Genomic DNA, 18,955 nt, shown 5'->3' with positions numbered 1-18,955 from the left:
AGATAATTATAATATAGTGTGGAAACATGTAAAGATAAAGACAGAGAAATTCAAGGACACACAGAGGGCGAGACCTAAATCACACAAAGAGGTGGTAGAAAGCATTTTGTAGAATAAATAACTGGGGCACCTGGATGGCTCCTTTGCCTTCATAGTCTTTATTCATTTCGTCTTAGCTTTATTAATGATGTACTATATGTTGGCTAAATGAACATAAAAATTTAGAAAATGAAAACATTAAAATGGATATATAACATTTTTGAAATTATTGGTCTTTTATGCCAGCACGATCACATGGATGATAAGCTATCCATATCATTGGAGTACCAGGAATCACCTTCCAAAATAGCTCCACAAACTGCAAACGGATCAGTGATACTCCACCATTACTGGTACAAATGTCAGAAGCAGTAAGCCTTCTGAAACTGACTGCATGTCCATTGCTTGTCTTTTCTGAATTTTCTTTTCCTTATGGGCAAAACGAGAATGGAATTACCTAACTCTTCGGATCAGAAGAAAATTCATCCAGATTTTGTTCTACCTACTGCCCCTCAGTGAATAATGATTGATTCCCCCCAATATTTTATGTGTATCCCCAAGGAGGGCATAATGGGATTTTGAAATATTAGAGGTTGAAATTTCCTGAGAGAGCATCTCCTGGCTCTTAATGAATTTTTTCATCTGCTCCTTTTTTATGTATTCCTGTAACAAACATAATTGGAAGCCACAGTGATGTGGAAGGCAGAGACACAGAAACAGACAAATATTATTCGGTCCAGGGGGTTCTGTAAGAGAACCAGGCATTGTATAGTAAGGAATGAGTGATTTCCTGAGCGAGCAGGTCAACTACCAGGATGAATGTCACCTTATGGACAGCAGAGGACGGCCAGCACCTCCATCAATGAGGACTCCAATGCAGGAGGAAGCTTAGTGGTGAGAATGTTGAGGTGTTGGGAATGGAAGCCAAGAGTAGAAGCTGGAGTAGCAGTTTCTCCCCTTCCTCTTGGAGGCCCGCTACTCTCTGCTGTTTGCCCAAATACCTGGATTTGCCCAGATACCCCCATTTGGGTCCTGGGTTTGCTTAAAGTCAAGTAGCAGTGCCACTGCAGAAAACTGAAGGATTCTGGATGAATGGCCAGGATTCCTGGGTTCTTGTCCTTGGTTAGCTGGGAAGTCACTCCTCCTACCTCTTTTTACAAAGTAGGATTTTTTTTAAATAAATAATTTGATGTTCATGCACTACTGTCTCCTAATTTCCACTCAAACAAAAAAATGAATGAACAAACTAAAGGAGGTCTGATGTTTGTTATTCTAGTTCACGTTAATATATACATCACCAGGTGCTACATACATTGATAATATCTTTTCTGTTGCTGGGGAATTTAATTACCAATGTTCCCCTAAGGCAGCATGGATTCTAAAGGGAAGGTGCCTGTGAGAGGCAACTGTGTGCCAAATGATATGATAAATGTGTTATATCCATCTCTCATTTCATTTTCATAATAAATCTCTGTGGTACGTATTAAAATCTTCATTGTATAGATGTAGACAATAAATACCAGAGGTATTTGAAATTTTCCCAAGGTTAAAAGAATTACTAAAGAATGGAAGGGAGGTTTAAACCCTTACTTTAGTGACTCCAAAAGTCTCTTCTTTTCTCTTTCTTTTTTTTTTTTTTTCCCCTAAAAGACCCATCAAACCGAACCTGTCATAGTGGGTTGACTAGTTTCAAAATGAACACCATGGCCAGAATCCCAGCAAGATCCCTTCACTTAAAGGTGTCTCTTTAAACTTAAAAAGCTCACCTGGAAAAAAAAAAAAAAAAAACAAAAAAACCACTAACATATGTTCTCTGAGACCCCTCGATTTCTCATAAAATATCAGGTGTCAGGAGGAGTTGAGCATGAGAGGAAGTCATCGCCACGAGCTGTCTGAAGAGCTGTAGCTCTCACTTAGCCACCTCTCAGGATAATGACGTTATGTGCCAGTCAAAGTTATAGCCAAGTGCTTAGCGGCTTTTCCTAAGTAGATTCTTACATGGGAAAAAAAGAAAGAACAAAAGAGAATTAGCCAAGCAGAGGGCATTCTAATTAGTGTTCCATGTCTCTCAACATTCACGTTAATCACTTTCTGAAACTGGATCACAGCACCTCAAAGACGACAATCTCCCCCTGTGTAGCAGTCACCTTCTACACACCTGGGTTTGGGAGATATTTTGGTGTTCTCCAATTATTTTCCTGTTAGTACTCAGGGATAGCAACATTAATCATTTTGAATATATCAGATGAGGTCAGGCGCTGTGTGCATACAGCGTAAAGAACACGTCACATGATGTCTCACTTCCAGGATCCCTGGTGTGGATGAAGAGCTCACCATTCAACCTCTCCCGCCTGTAGATGAAAACACTGATGTCCTAAGTGGACATCTGGTTCAACAAGATCTCACAGTGACTAAGGATACTTGATCTTCATGCCATCTGAGTGCTGGCGTGTGGACATGCGCATAGTTAGTCCCGGTGCTACCTTTTCCAGATGGATTAAGAATATCTTATTTCAAATGAGACAAGAACTCTTCCATTATAGTCCTTCTCAACCTGTGCTATCATTTCTTACTCCTTCTCTGCCTCCAGGGTACTTGTCTGAATGTGTATGTATATACATGGAGCCTTCATCCACAATGCCCTGGGGCCCTTTGCTTGCACAGTTTCCATACAATGTGATAATAGGACTATAGATGTAGTAAGAAGAGAAATGGGGTTAACACTCTAGAGACCCAGAGAAATATCCATAGAACAAAATAAAGTTTGAACTGAGCCTTGAGTAAGACTTGGTGAGGAAAAACACAAATGTCATCTCCAACAGAACTTCACATGTCAAGGTAGAAGATTTGAAAGAGCTGGCTTGATTTGGAAGACCAGAACCCTAGACACACATCAAGAAGTTGTATTTAAAGGTCCATATCATGGTGCCTGAATTAAAAAAAAAAAAAAAAAATGTTTATGAGAAGGGATGAAGTGAGAAAGAGGAAGGTACAATAGAATATGAGAAGGAAATGAGGGTACTACATGAAAAAAAATCAATTTTCTCAGAATTTCCTGGGGGAAGGGAGTGCCCCAGAGTGGGTCAGTGAGTTAAGTGTCTGAGTCTTGCTGTCAGCTCAGCTCTCAATCTCACGGTCATGACTATAAGCCCTGCATTGGGCTCCACACTGGACATAGAGCCTCCTTAAAACAAAACAAAAAGCATTTCCTGGGGAACTCTCACGTTTTTATTAGGATTTATGAAAATGTTGATCTTTGCCTGGTTTCATAAAAGATTTTTATAAAGAATTTCAGTAGATGAGGGGGACAAAAGCCTTCAATCTCTTATCTCAAAATGAAATCCATGTGCCTTCGTGGGGCATTCAAAGATGAGTGGCTGGTGCTTTCTCTTCTAGACTCAGCTCTCACCCTTGTTCTTCCCACTTCAGTTCCCCATGCCCCTCTGCTGCAGCCTAACTGCACTGGAGGTCTCTACTAGATAACCATCATCTCTCAGATGGCTGTTTTCTTGCACTTACTGCTGCCTAACATGATCTTATCCAAACCCCTTTTCTTTGCTCAACTAAAATTCACCAATAGTTAGTCCAGGTGCTACTTCCTCAAGATGGATTAAGAATATCTTATTTATAATGACACAAGAACTCTTCCATTACAGTCCTTCTCAACGGGCGCTATCATTTCTTACTCCTCCTCTGCCTCCACATCAACGATCAAGTCATTCTTTAAGATCACTGACATCCTAGGTTTTGGCACCATTTCATCTGATGTACGCTCAGTGAAATTCTGCTGGAAATCAGTAAGAAAAATAAATGAATGCTAAACGAATGATGCCATGAAAGACAGGTCCACATCTTGAAAAGACCTGATTGTATAAAATTATGAACTGGATCCCAGAAACATATTGGAAATCAAATTGCTAAAACAAGCAACAAGAAAACATTGACTTCACATGAAATTTGTCAATTATATATCTTTTTCCTATGTCATTTAACAGTGAATGATACCTGAATGCCAGTCTCTTTAGTTAAGAGATTCTTAAGAAAAGGATCATATTTTCTTCTTCATAGCATTCTTCAGAGTTACACACAATAGTATGTCAGTAGATGGGAGTGGGTAGGGAGAGGGACATGTCATTTTCTAAGTAATCAGGTATCTTGCTATTATTTTTTGAATCATTTTTTTGAATTATGGATATTATATATCCAATATTTTTCACTCTTTATATCATCAGATCATCATAAGTCTCTTAAGAAGTAGGTGTTATTTTCTTCAGGCTGCAAATGAGTCAGTTAAGTTTCAGGGAGAATAAAGACTCTTTTCTAAAGTAGACTACACATGGCCGAATATGCTTTCTCCTTCCATCAAAAAGTTGAATCTATTTTCCCACTTCTTGAAAATGGGTTGAGTCTGTGACTTGCTTTATCTAACAGAAAGCAGCAGAGGGATGTTACATTACCTACAACCTTTGTGCCAACTCCAATTGCTCGGTGTGCATGCGTGAGTATACCTGGGATTCTCCAGTTCTAGTCTGAGTTCCTAGATGTTTGCAGTCTCGTGAGTGACTCCAGACAAGGTCAGGAGGTGAACTGCCCAACTGAGTTCAGCCCTAATGGCTAATCCCAATAAATATGACAAATAGATTGTTGTTTTAAGCCACCACATCTTGACGGTGGCTCTTTATGTCACGGGAGACAGTAACAGCTAGTATTTGGCAGAAATAATATAACTCTCCACTACCATAAGCTTCCTCACACATTAAATCCCCTTGAATGTGTTTTACTTTTATGTATTTTTCTACTTATATTACAGTTTGCTTAAGGGAGTTTTGAAATTACAAATAAAGGTTCCTCGATAACATGAACAGTGTTTAGCTTATGCATTGGTGCATCACTAAAATCAACTACAGTGTTTGGTCCTTATTACACAAAGTTTTTTTTTGAATTAAGAGTTGAAGGAATTCTATCTACAAAATTACGAAGCCCTTGAAAGAGTTTGATACGAAGCAGAAAAGGTATGATTTTGGAAATGTATTGAGGCAGCTATATAAAGGATGGTTTAAATTGGAGAAGAGGGATCAGGGACAGGTTTAAGTCTAGAGTAAATATGCCTTCAGTAATAACACCAGTACTGGGTCTCAGCACTTCTGAGGATATATAACACTGAGGTTGTACAATGTGCCTCAGAGAATTAGAGTTTGATTCTTTCTAATCCTAGGATCAATACCTGTAGCAGTCACAGAAAAATCAAATTCTTATCAAAACTGAAAAAAAAAAAAAAAAACCTTCAGATTCACAATGTAATGCATGTCTCCTTCCCCCAGGACATACCGAAGAGCAACTCACTCCTGAAGGTATTCGTATCCACACAAGACCCAACATCAGGACCTCCCTGGTTACTGAGGAGAGGGGTACCCCAGTGAAAGTTCTCGGTGCTATGCTATTTCACATTGGGCTCCAAGTATCTAGGACATAGCTGATTAGCAAAAGATAAATTCACAGGTTAATTAGATTTTTTCACATGTGCATTGAAGGAGTTCCTTCCAGAGGCATGCATTGGCCAAGGGAAAAACACTTTCACAGTTGTTTAACTCCATGTTCCCAGGAATCTCATCGAAGAATGTGTATTCTGCCCCAGAGTTACATCTGGATTGGTCTTCATTTGATCCCTCTGACACGACAAATTCTCTACGGAACCTTTTCTCCAGCGTGAAATTCCCTTCTTTCTTGTCGTCTCATGAATGGGACTTCTCATTGTCAAAGTTGAGGCAAAAATCATCACCCCTTTGAAGAGCTCTTCTCATCCAGTCAATCTGAAGTAGGTTCCTCAGCATGGTCTGATCATTTTAAAGTTACCTCATATTACTGTCCACATGGTAGAGAACATAAGCTTACCTTGATTTTTTTTATTTTTTGATTTGCTCATTTTCTTCTACAATGCCACTGGAATCATACCAGAGTAGAAGCCATCTTCCTCACATTTACCACTGTATCTTTAGTGATAAGGGTGGTGGTTATCACACTGAGAACATTCAATAAATATTTGATGGATGAATGGACAAGCGAGAAAACTGAGGATTAGGGAGAAAAGTCAATTCACACAGTCAAGGGGTGACCCAAACGGGGCTTTCTGAGGCCGATTCACACAGTCAAGGAGTGACCCAAACGGGGCTTTCCGAGGCAGAGTCCCACGTGCATGAGGACTAGCCTTTACGAAACCGTGCAATCGGTGGATTGTGCAATTAGAGTTGGCAGATCATTTTATACAATATATGATATGTAATTGTGAAAACATCAATACACAAGTATACATACACAAACATATTATACATACATGTAAATATATATGATATATATGCATTTACAAGTGATGCCTAGGTCTAGTCTTTTTTTTTTTTTAATTTTTATTTATTTATTTATTTTTTACCATTTGACCACCTTCACCGTTTCCCCCACCCTCCACCCCACACCTTGGGCAGTCACCAATCTGCTCTCTGCATCTATGGGTATGTTTGTTTGTTTGTTGTTTCAATTCCACATATAAGCGAGAAGATGCAATATTTGTCTTTCTCTGAATGACTTATCTCACTTAGCATAATGCCTTCAAGGCTTATCCATGTTGTCACAAATGGCAGGATTTCCTTCTTTATAGCTGAATGATAATTCATTACGTGTGTGTGTGTGTGTGTGTGTGTGTGTGCATACACATATACCACCTTTCCTTTATCCTTCCCCATCAGAAGACATATAGGTTATTTCCATTCCTTGGTTGTTGTAAATAATGCTGCAATGGTTGCAGGGGTGTGTATGTCTCTTCAAGATAGTGCTTTAGTTTCCTTCAGATAATACACCTAGAAGTGGGATTGCCAGATCTTAGGGTGGTTCTACTTTGCCTATTACTGTCCATAGAGGCTGAACCAATTTATATTCCCATTGACTGTGTTACGAGGTTTCCCTTTTCTCCACATGCTGGCCAACACTTGTTGTCTTTTGTCCTCTTGATGACAGCATTCCAGCTGGCATGAGGTCATACCTTCGTATGGTCCTGATGTGCATTTCCCTGAAGATTAGTTATGATGAGCACCTTCTCATGTACTTATCGGCTATCCATATGTCTCCTTTAGAAAAATGTCTATTCATGGGGCTCCTGGGTGGCACAGTTGGTTAAACCTCTGATTCTTGGTTTTGGCTCAGATCATGATCTCAGGGTCCTGGGATCAGGCCCCACACTCAGCACAGAGTCTGCTTGTCCCTCTCCCCCATCATTGTTCCTCCTCCTGTTTGTGTTCTTGTAACTAAGCAAATAAAATCTTTTAAAAAATGCCATTCAATTCCTATGTGCAGATTTTAATCAGATTGTTTTAAACATATTGCCTTTTTGTTATTGAGCTATATGAGATCTTCATATATTTGGATATATGTATTTATATACCACTCATATGTATGTATATATAATTTTACATATTTATAGAAAATATATATTCATACACATATATGTAAATATATGTTTATGTTTACAAAAAATGTCTACATCAAGTCTTAACCCCGTGAAGATCAGGTCTCAGGCTTAGTTCCCCACTTCAAATACTCATTTTTCTGACACTCTTTGGTTTTGTGATTTTAAGCAAAGGACCAGGAAAGCTACCTCTGAATTATGAAGTTTAAGAATGGTGAAAAACGGGTATCTTAAAATAAAGTGAGAGTGGCTAATGTGTGACCCAGGCTCTCTGTCCCCGGCATCGCCTCTGACTTGCTTGCTTCTCATCTTCCACCTCCTGTCACCCTGTCTGTGAGTGTTGCATTTTGTGGTTTGTGATTTTTTTTTTAAATATCTCTGTGATAGATGAAAGTCTATGCACTGAAGAATGCTGTCAGTTTCCAGCTATTTGTCACCAAACCCTGGCTCTCATCTCTGCCTAGTTGCTGGCTCTGAGTCATGTCTCTGCTTCTGACAAGATGTCAGTGTTATTTGTCACCAGTGAAAATTTATTCCATGTTATATTGCCACTTGCTGGCCATGGGTCAGTAGCCCTGGAGACGCAGCAGTCTTGAATGATTCTTTTTTTTTTTTTTTAAGATTTTATTTATTTATTTATTTGTCAGAGAGAGAGAGAGAGAGCACATGCAAGCGGGCAGAGGCAGACAGAGAAGCAGGCTTCTCGCCCAGCAAGAATCCCGATGCAGGACTTGATCCCAGGACCCTGGGGATCATGACCTGAGCAGAAGGCAGCAGCTTAACCGACTGAGCCACCCAGGTGTCCCAAGAGCCTTGAATGATTCTTTCACATGTTTGCCTCCGGACAGCCCTCTCAGCTTGGCTCCACCCACCAGGTGAAAGTAGAATCTCTGTTACATGCAAATGTTCAGCATATCACAACTGATGACATGACTCAATTTGCCGATGTCCTTTTCAAGAAATCCTATCTACCTCTTCCCCAGTACTGTTTGTAACCCCAGAAGACCTAAATGGTATGTCATTCAATTAAATTATTATGACATAGAATTTGCAGTTTAAGAATTCTCAGCTCCAGAAGACGTATGTTGCTTCAAGGATTCGGTAAATGAGTGGGAAATATGCAATAAGAGTCAGTCCATCAAGAGATTTCTGTGGGAGACTGAAGTGAACCTTCTAGGAAAAAATCTCACTCCCAAAGCATGAGAGGACTTACCCCAAAGACAATGAATGAGAAAAAGTGATTTTGAGTCTGCCAGTTGTGAGCTTCCTTAAGTCCCAGCCTGGCTACAACGACGGACACCAAAAACCCGAGATGAGCAGTCGATGAAAACAAAAGGGGAGGAAAAGTTCTTGTTGATAGTGACGAATACCATGGTGCTCACAAGCAAAATACTATGATGTTTATGACTTGCTTTTAAAATACTCAGGGGGTGGAAAAGTAGGGAGGAGATGAATAAAGCAAGATTGGCAAAATGTTGATGATGGTGGGTTGGTGGGATGGGGGTATGAGAATTACTTGTTGGTTTCTCTGTTTTGTGTTTAGGTCTTTAGTGTACTAAACAGTGTAGTCTAAGTTTAGGAACCAGGTAGGTGCACGAGGTAAATTCAGGAAAGGCAAAGGGATTTAGGTAGGGCTTCTCCAAGAGATAAAAACCTTTATCCAGAAATGGAACAAAGCTAGAGACACCACAAAACAAGCAGAAAGAGCAATGCTTACGGGGAAGCGAGAAGGAATTCTGATGAGTGGTTGGGCTCCTTACTTTGATCTTCTTTCTGCCCCCTCAACTTAAGGATACTGCTTATGGTTTCTGGCACTAGTATCATTTTACGGAGGTGTCTTCCTAGTTATTTTTCTGACCCAATACGTCAGCAGATCCTGTTGGGTCCATATTGTCTATCAAGGTCCTCGGCACATTGTAGATAATCAATGAATACTTGTTGAATTTGTCAACTCCTACCAACTAAGCTCAATCCACCCACAGAATAGGGCTTAGGGGGCTTAAAGGTAAGAAGGCATGAAAGGAAGACTGGCGGTGCTTCCTGTCCCTGATGGCATTATTGGCAAGAAGGTTCGAAGGGGCATCCAAGAGGTTTTTAAGGCCAGTGCAACTTTGCAGGGCACTGTGTATGGTCCAGAGAGGCTGTGGACACATTCATTCATTCATTCATTCATTCATTTATAGGACAAATATTCATAAAATCTCTGCTGTGTATTGGACACTGTCCTAAATTTGGGATTAGTACTGGATAATAAAATAGAGGCCATGTTTGTGCACTCAGTTTCAGAGGGATAATATGCAGACAGTACGGAGAGAGCTAAAGCTCATAATCCATTTCTATTCGTTCGTAACAACCTGTGACCTGGGCTCTACAATTCACCATCTTTAAGTTCCAGTTTCCTGAAACTCCTGAAAATACCCTCCACACAGTGGCTCTTACTAACTCATTTCAAGGATTTATTGTGTGCCCTCCCTGAACTCTGGCAGTAATAATCAGGCGCAGCACCCTGCTGTCCTGTACTACTCCTTTCCTACCTCATTCCAGCCCTTACCTGCCTTTCCGCTCCCATGAATCTCCAGAGCAGGAGCCACACCTTAGTCATGTTCGCATACTTGGCTTTGCAGTAGATAGAACACAAGAGATATAATATGTCCTTTCAAAGAGCTCTAGAGAACCCAGCATCTTAAAAATCCTAATGCTTGCTTCAGAGCAACTGAGAAATAATGCCGAAAGACGTTAGTAGCAGCTGTTGTAGAAAGCCGATTAAACCAGCAGAGCGAAAAGAACAAATTATGATGACCTGTGGCCCCACACTGGTGCAAAACTGCGAAAGACAAACAAAGTCTCTTTTCACATTTGATTTCAAAATAGCCACCCCAAATGCAAGTCATTATGTCTCTATTAAACCCAGCAGTGCAACTCATTCTTTCAGGAATTGTGCATGAGCTGAGTTAATTTGAACCAGAATATATGGACACCAACACCGGCGCTGAACACTGAAATCGAGCAAACCCCACATCGCATGCTTACTATCTTCCTTTTCTCTGTGACTCATCACACGCTTCTTCCTCCTCTCCAACACATATTGATCTAATTACCAAATTCCATAGAATTGTTAACACCATCAATCTGTTCTCCGTTCTACCTAAATTTAGCAAATCCTTGTAAGCATATAATGAACATTCATTTAAATCCAAAAGGGGAAAAAATCTTCAAGATGAATTCATGAAGAATATCAAAAGATGAAAAGACGTACAGTAGACCTTTTTTTATTCCCCCTGGTTGACTCGAGCACAGGTTGGAACCGTGCAGGTTCATTTATAAGTAGATTTTTTTTATATATACATAAAGCCCTGTAAATGTATTTTCTCTATGAATTTTTTAGCAACATTTTCTTTTCTCTAGTACACTTGATTGCAAGAATATAGTATATAATACATATAATATGCAAAATATGCATTAATGTGTCTGTTTTGGGTAAGGTTTCAGTCAACAGTAGTTAAGTTTTGGGGAAGGCAAAAATTATATATGGGTTTTCAGCCGTGTAGGGCTCCATATCCCTAACCCCTTCTGGTCAACCGATGTGAGGTCTTGTCTAGCTCAGTGGCTAATGTCTACTAGTTAATCTCTTTGGATTTCAGTGTTCCAGCCTCAGATGAGGTCAAAATCACCCACACTGCCCTCTCATGGGGATTTAGGTTAAGCACAGAAAGTGCACTTCAGAATTTGGTCCACTAGAAACCATCATCCAAAGAGGACACGAAAGATGCAGCTCCAGATCTGTAGCTGAATGATAAGCTATTGTTTCAACCGTTTCAGACACAGAAAATAAAATTGTCTGGGTGTTTAACTCTCCTAGGTATGTAGAACAAATTTTATAATTTCTTTTTTTTAAGATTTTATTTATTTTTGAGGGAGAGTGAGCATGAGCAGGAGGAGGGACAGAGGGAGAAGCAGACTCCCTACTGAGCCCGGACCCCCACCCCGTGCAGGATTCAATCCCAGGCCCCTGGGATCATGATCTGAGCAGAAGACAGATGCTTCATTGACTGAGCCACCCAGGAACTGAACCAATTTTGTACTTAAGGCTACTCTCCTCCAAGTTATTTTCCTTATAAAACTGGAATAGTATTTAAAATGCTATGTCTTCAAAAACCTTGCTAGAGGAAAACATTCTTCTAGTGAACATTATCCCACTATCTTTCTTTTTCTTTTCCATCTTTTCCTCCCTTCCTTCCCTCCTCTCGTTCTTTCTGTCTCTTTCTTTCTTTCTCTCTAGAGCACTAGCAAGAGGCAGGGCAGAGGGCAGGGGAGAGAGAAGCCCAAGCAGGCTCCCCCCCACCCCGCAGCATAGAGCCTGATGCAGGATTCCGCGCCATGACCCTGACACCGTGGCCTGGGCCAACACCGGGTGGGATGCTTAACCAAGGGAGCCACCCAGGCGCCCCCCTTCCCCTTTCTTTATTTCCTTCTTTTTTCTCCTCTTCTTTCCCTTCTTCCCTCCCCCCTCCCCCCCTTCCAAGTATGTGGATATTTAATTTCAGTGAAATGTTCTCCACCTTTGTAATGTAGACGAATATACTTTCTTCACAATACTGACATGAGGATGAAAGTACTCAAAAGCTTGCAGCCCGATGCTTGGCATACAATATTTCCTTAATACGCCTTCCTTTTCTTCCTGCTCCCTCTTGGAAGATCGTCGCTTTCTTCCTCTCATTCGCTGCCTCCTCTCCTCCCTCTCCCCAGATAATCTCCTCGCGCTCCTTTTCGTAATTTGCCTCTGCTTCCTGAAAAGGACCTACTCGAGTATTGTCCACCAGCCAAACATTACTCAGTCACAACGGTGTAGTCTGCACCAAGGGCTTAGTGAACATACTAATATATATTTTACTGTTCGATATCATTCCTTTTTTAATTGTTATATTACCTAGTTATTACATACGAACCCTATATACAAGCCATGCTTAGAAAAATGGGTAAAGTGTAAAGAATGACACAGACATTCTGAGTATTCCAGACTTCCAAAATAGAGGAAAGAAAGTATTATACTGAACTCTGGAGCTCGATTGGGCCCTACCCGATGACCTCTGCTCTCATGTGCTGCTGTTTCCGTGCTATCTTCTATCTTCCTTGGAATATTTGCAAATGTGCAAAGCTTTTTCTTTAGTTGTTCGTGTTGTAGAATTCAATATAAAGGACGATAAACGTGTTTTCTTCTATAGCTTACTATTTTCCCTCAGCGTCCCGTCTGAGAACGGCCACGATGCTGCCTGCCGTGCACTCACTCTCGCTTACTCCCGCGTGGTGCTCCGCTGTGTGACTCTCCCCATTTATTTCCTCCAGCATCGACTCTTCTCACACTTGTGGGTTTGTTGTTTTGCTCTAGGCTCTAAGTATTTGTATGTGCATGTACTTAAATATATTTCCTGGGAGCACTGGGGCGAGAATATCTCTACATTTTTCAGCAGTGGAATTGCTGGGCACAGAATGCGCACCTTCTATGCTGGTAGATAACACAGACTTCCTTTGCAAAGTTTTTAAACCAATTTTCATTCCTATCAGCACTATAGGTTTTTTTTTTGTTTTTGTTTTTGTTTTTCCTCTGCATCCTAATAGTCCCTCGCAATTATGGATTCTTGCCTATCAGAGGGGTGGGAAATTATGTCTCATTGTAGTTAAAAGATTACTAATGAGGTTGATCCTTTTACCTGCCCCCCACATGCTTACTGCCAGTTCTTTTTCTTTTTTCTTTTGTTTAGAAAGTCTGCTTATTTTTTTGTCCATTTTGAAAGTTACGAGGTTTGTCCTTGGGTATTCGAATTTTAGTAATTCTTTATGTATCTTGGATATTGACACTTTCCCATGGTATCAGTAACAAGTATCCTGTCATAGTCTCTGTTTTGTCTCAGTTTACGTCACTCAAATACCATATCAACCTTCAGGCTTCTCGATATTTTAGAACCTGTTAGATCGGAACGCTCCCTCACAGGGGATGAGGTGTGAGCCCCTGACTTGCTGTGTTAAGGCTGGGTGGTGACCTAGTCCGAGCTGATACGGATTCCCTTCTTCCCGCACTGTCGTGGCCCTCTGCCTAACTGCAGGCTACACAAACTTGATCTAACAACCTAACTGCTAAGAAAAATCAGGAGTAAAACAAATGGGAAGAATAAAAAAGTGTAAAGGAAGGGTAGAGAGGAAGGCTTTGGGAGGTGCTGGTGTTTCCATCTTAAGCGGGGAATCCAGTCCAAGGCAAGTGGCCCCCCGGAGGGCTACAAGGATGTGTGGTCACACCCTGAAGGGAGGAACACTGCTCCGGGAACAGCACCTGCCTTGGGCAATGACATGTGTACCTGGAATTTTCTAATCTTAATAAAAGGAAATGTGCACTAGAAAAATATATAAAGGGTTTGAATGGACTTTTTAAAGAATATCAACATTCTTTGACTAATTATTTTCTCTAACAAGTATTTATTGAGCACCTATTGTGGTCCAGTTGCTGGAGGTAAAACAACAACAACAATAACAACAAAACTGTGAGGAAAAAGAAAAAAAAAAAAACAAATATCCTGCCTTTATACAGTCCAGTGAGGGGAAGAGAGAGAAAGAGAGAGAGAGAAACTATTTAGCATGGTAGAAAGCAATGCATACTATGGTAAAATATTAAGCAGGCAAAGGTGATTAGCAGATTAGCAGGAGGAAAAGGGTGTTTGTAAATAAGAAGGTGTGTGTATATGGCAAACAGACGGTTTAGATTTATAGAAATTCCAAAATCAGCGGGTGTGGTTAAATTTTCCATGTCATTTTAGTACTCTGAAAAAGATGAGTCTCTTTACTTTGTTTATTAAGGAAATTCATTGTTTAAGCTATTGAATGCAAATTTCCCCTTATGGGCATAGGGACAGAATAGTACTGTGGAGATTATTATGTGCCACTTTACCTACCTATTGTCTCATTTAATCATTCTATAAATTCATAAATAGCTGAATTCCTGCTTTGCACTGAATTCTGGAGGTTAATTATATCGGTATAAAGAGCAAATTTGCAATTCTTAGTTCCACAATAATCAAATAAGATTGGGCTCAGTATCATCTCTTTACAAATCAGAAAAGAACAAGCTCAAAAGTATTTAAGTACTTTTCCCAAACTCACATACATACTAAATTAAGGGCTTAGAATTCATATTCTTGGCAGTTGGTATCTAAAACCCATTCTTATGCTATCCTACACTGTATTTGTGAAATCTTAATATTTGGTGTTACAAAGGCATGCATATCTGTATGCATATCTGTATGCATATCTTATGTCAAACATAAGTTGGAACTAAAACATGGATTTAAAAAACCCAAGAGTCTGGGACGCTTGGGAAACATGTGTGAGTTCTTTGAATGTTGACTCCCACAAGCTATCACTTGAAGGGTAGTTTCTGAGTCTGGTGTGAAAGGTACAATGTGTCAAAAGAAAAAAAAATTCTCATTCCTTGTGGTTCTAACAGACCTAAGAAGGTGTTGTTCTGAGAAACAGATGGGTGGTAACATCAACAACGGAAAGAAGATTGAATAGGAATATTTGTTACATTTTGTGACCAGCATCATCTACGTAGAAGCCCTTACTCACAAGCCCCAAATTCTTCCGTGAGGAGCAAACACAAGCTTTATTATCTTTTGTAGCTTTGGCATAGGATGAATAAAAATGACCTACAACAGGTTCCAGCAAACCAGATTAAGTTTTATAGAGAACGATGCATTTTCTCCGAAGAGGATCTATGTATTTCCTGGCATATCCCATGTGATTGACTGTGGCTTTGAAAACTTTTTAGGTAATTTTCTTGTCCCTTTGTGGCTTAGTGACTATGTGGTCTTGCTTTGTCATTTAAAGGTCAACATATTCAGTATGTATCCAATTTGTGTTCAATTACTTCAGCTCCATAAATACGCCTTTGTTCATTTGTGCATGGGCCATCTTTCTCTTAGGAAGGACTTTCAGGTCTAAAACAATAAACTTATTGACTGCTACATAAAAACTTAGAGTGACATTGGTGCACAGGTAGACAGCGACTTCCCCTATACTGCTACTATTGCCATATGGGAGCTCCACGTGTCAGGTAAGGACCGGGACTCCCCCACTCCCATCCTCAGCAGGACGTAGAACTACAGCCTTTAAGAAACGGATGAGAAACATATAGGAGAACATCATTTGTGTGTCCCTGTTCAAGGATGATGGAAGATGAGATAACATGACGGAGAATGACCTTGACTGGAAGTAGACAATATGAGGGAAACAAAGGAAGACACCCGAGGGGAGAATAGAGGATCCGGTATTTGAGCTCAGACAATCCTAGGTTCAAATCCTTACTCTATCATTAATAACTGTGACCTTGGGAAAGGTACCTAATGATTAATCATCTGGGTGAGTCCATTAGCAAAACAGGGGAATTACTGTAGTTATAATTCTTGTGATGATAATTCTGATAAAGAGTGGATCAGAGAAATGGAGCAAAGTGAGAGTACTTAGGAAAAGTTAGCTCCATGTCTCTTTTGCAAGGGGTGCGGCTGGCTCAGAGCTTTGGAGAGAAGAGCAGAGAGGAGCAGATAGAGATATTCTACCCTGAGGGTGAGTGTGATCTGAATGTCAGAATAAGCCTCATGTGGCATGTGTGTAAGGGTGTGTCTGTGAAAAGTTGTATGTGCTAAAAAGAGGTGAAGATAAAAGACCACAGGAAATTACAAAAAGGAGGGAGTTAGAAGCTAAAAGAGAAACTTAACTTGGTTCAGAGTTACTACATTTCAATTCTGAGAGGCATCCTAGGTTCTCCCGTCTTGTTCACCACTGTTTCTCCATGTCTAATCAGTCCATGATTTCTTTTTTTTTTTTTAAAGATTTTATCTATATATTTGACAGACAGAGATCACAAGTAGGCAGAGAGAGAGGAGGAAGCAGGCTCCCCGCTGAGCAGAGAGCCCAATGCAGGGCTCGATCCCAGGACCCTGAGATCATGACCTGAGCCAAAGGCAGAGGCTTAACACAACAAGCCACCCAGGCGCCCCCATTCAGGTTTCTTTAAACGAAAGGGTATCAGTTCAATTTTGTTTGAAGTGACAAAAAAACAAGGAGTTAAGCAGAAAAAGGTACATTTAAAAAGGTACATTTTTGTCTTTTTCAATTATGCAATCTTGACTTCACGTTTCACTTCAATTTGTATCAAATGTATTCAGTTTTTATAGATTTTAATAGCATCACAATTAGGACAGCAGAGAAATTATTATATCTGTATCACAAAAGTTCAAGTTTAAGAAATATTTTATATCAAAGCAGATTCTCCAAGTGTGGAGGAAACAATACAAAGCATTATGAAAATAGACAGTAAGCAAAACTAATTAAAGCCAGATTCATTTTCACCCTCAAAAACATATACAAGCTTAATATTTAACTTGTCATATAGTTTAGGACATATAAACAGGACAGATGGCTGATTTTCAGGTAAATGTTTATTCAAAGCAAGGTATAACTCTCTAAAATTAGGGGGAAATTATGAAAACCATTAAAAGACACATACTGTTTTTTTTTTTAACTTTATGTATTTATTGGACAGAGAAAAAGATCACAAGTAAGCAGAGAGGCAGTCAGAGAGAGGAGGAAGCAGGCTCCCTGCTGAGCAGAGAGCCTGATGGTGGGCTGGATCCCAGGATCCTGAGATCATGACCTGAGCCAAAGGCAGAGGTTTTAACCCACTGAGCCACCCAGGCACCCCAGTCCATGATTTCTGCTGAGCATAACTAAGCAGTGTCCTGCTCTCTGCTCCTACCTGTCTTTGCCTCTCATCCTCCTGCCCCCACACTGAGGTTCTGCAATGTTTCCACCTGGTCTGCTTGCCTGAAACCTAACATCGACTCCTTTGGTCCATTCTGCATATATGGCAAGGGATCTGACCTTACTCCCTAAATACATTTGTGCCTACATACATGCACACACGCACATGCAATCTATTAAAGAGGACCTAGGAGGTAAAAGAACAGAGAATGTTTTAAAGGCTTACAAATATATCCCTGTGCAAGTAAGACGTTATACACAATTGAATTAGGAATCACAGTGAGTTATATGACCTGGTTGCAGTAACTGCATTAAGCAACCATATTATTTCAATAATAAAATAAACCCATTGAAACAGATTGTTTTCTGGGATAATTATTTAACCAATTTAAAAGTGGCAGTAGGATGAATGTTCCAATCTTTGCATTTTATTATCTCTTCACCAGATGCAGCCAGAAAAATACTGCCTTTGGCAATTGCACTTCTTTACATTTATAGAAAAGTCCCACTTCTTTTCCCAGAGTTAAATTTTTACATGTCCATATTTTATCCCTATACAAAGATCTCGTTCAGAAGGGCTCCTATCAAAATTCCTCCGTCAAGCTGGCCTTTCTGGGTCTCTAAATTAGATCCAGTCGCCTCCTCTACACCCCAGAGCTGACTGTGCACAGCCGTTCATGGCTTCCATTGAAGCCGTGCCACTTGTAGACTCTTTCTGGGACGAATGTGGCAGCGGCGGCATCTGTCTTGCTCCCTGCTGGGTCTGCTGCAGCAAACCCAGCACACAGCCCACATCAGTGCTCAGGGAGTATCTGCTAGGTAGATAATGAAGTGTGTAGACCAGGGTGTTGCTCTGATCTGCAATTTGCAGCCCAAGACAGTGTGCCCAGTTGAGGTATTAATGAATCCGATTCCTTCTGTCAATAACAAGTACTAGCTTGAAACACATCCAATATGGATGCAGGATAAGCCTGAGTTTGCCGCACTCTGCCCAGAGCTCGGTTTCTCCTCAATTCCAGATGCTGATGAAGAGGATATACTCTGATCCACACCTGTTGTGTCCAAAACCCATCTCTGCCATTCACGAGCTGCATGATATCAGGAGAGTCCCTTAACGTTTCTGCTTCTCGGTTTTATTTGTAAGGTGTGGAGGGTTAAAGTGCTTACTTGTAAGGTCTTTGAGAGGAACATATGAGCTATCACGATCAAAATACTATAACAGAATTATTAACTAAGTCCTTGGTGCTGACTGCATTATTACTTACATTTTTATTGTTACAATTAAATGAGGCATTATACTTACACTAGAAACTATGTATTAAAATGAGAGTACCAGAAGAACAGCATAGCACCTGGTACAGAGTAAACGAACTGTAGTAGACGATTATTTTTGGTAGAAGCAACCACAATACCATTTAACCTTATTATTTACTAGACCACAGTTGATCACCAGTAGGAGAGGAAAAATTTATAGAAATATTAAGAGTTGACATGGACTATATACTTACCACTTTACATGTATTAAATATCCAGGTAGAAAGAACTGAGAAGCAGGTAACATGATGGAAACTGTCACCCCACTACTGTGATCTGCACCCCACCTGTGTCACTAGATCACCATGAAGCTTTGGATGAATCCTTCTGTGCCTATCTTTG

This window comes from Mustela nigripes, chromosome 3 (assembly GCF_022355385.1).
Source record: "Mustela nigripes isolate SB6536 chromosome 3, MUSNIG.SB6536, whole genome shotgun sequence".
Lineage (NCBI taxonomy): Eukaryota > Metazoa > Chordata > Mammalia > Carnivora > Mustelidae > Mustela > Mustela nigripes.
Note: the sequence above shows the minus strand (reverse complement) of the source record.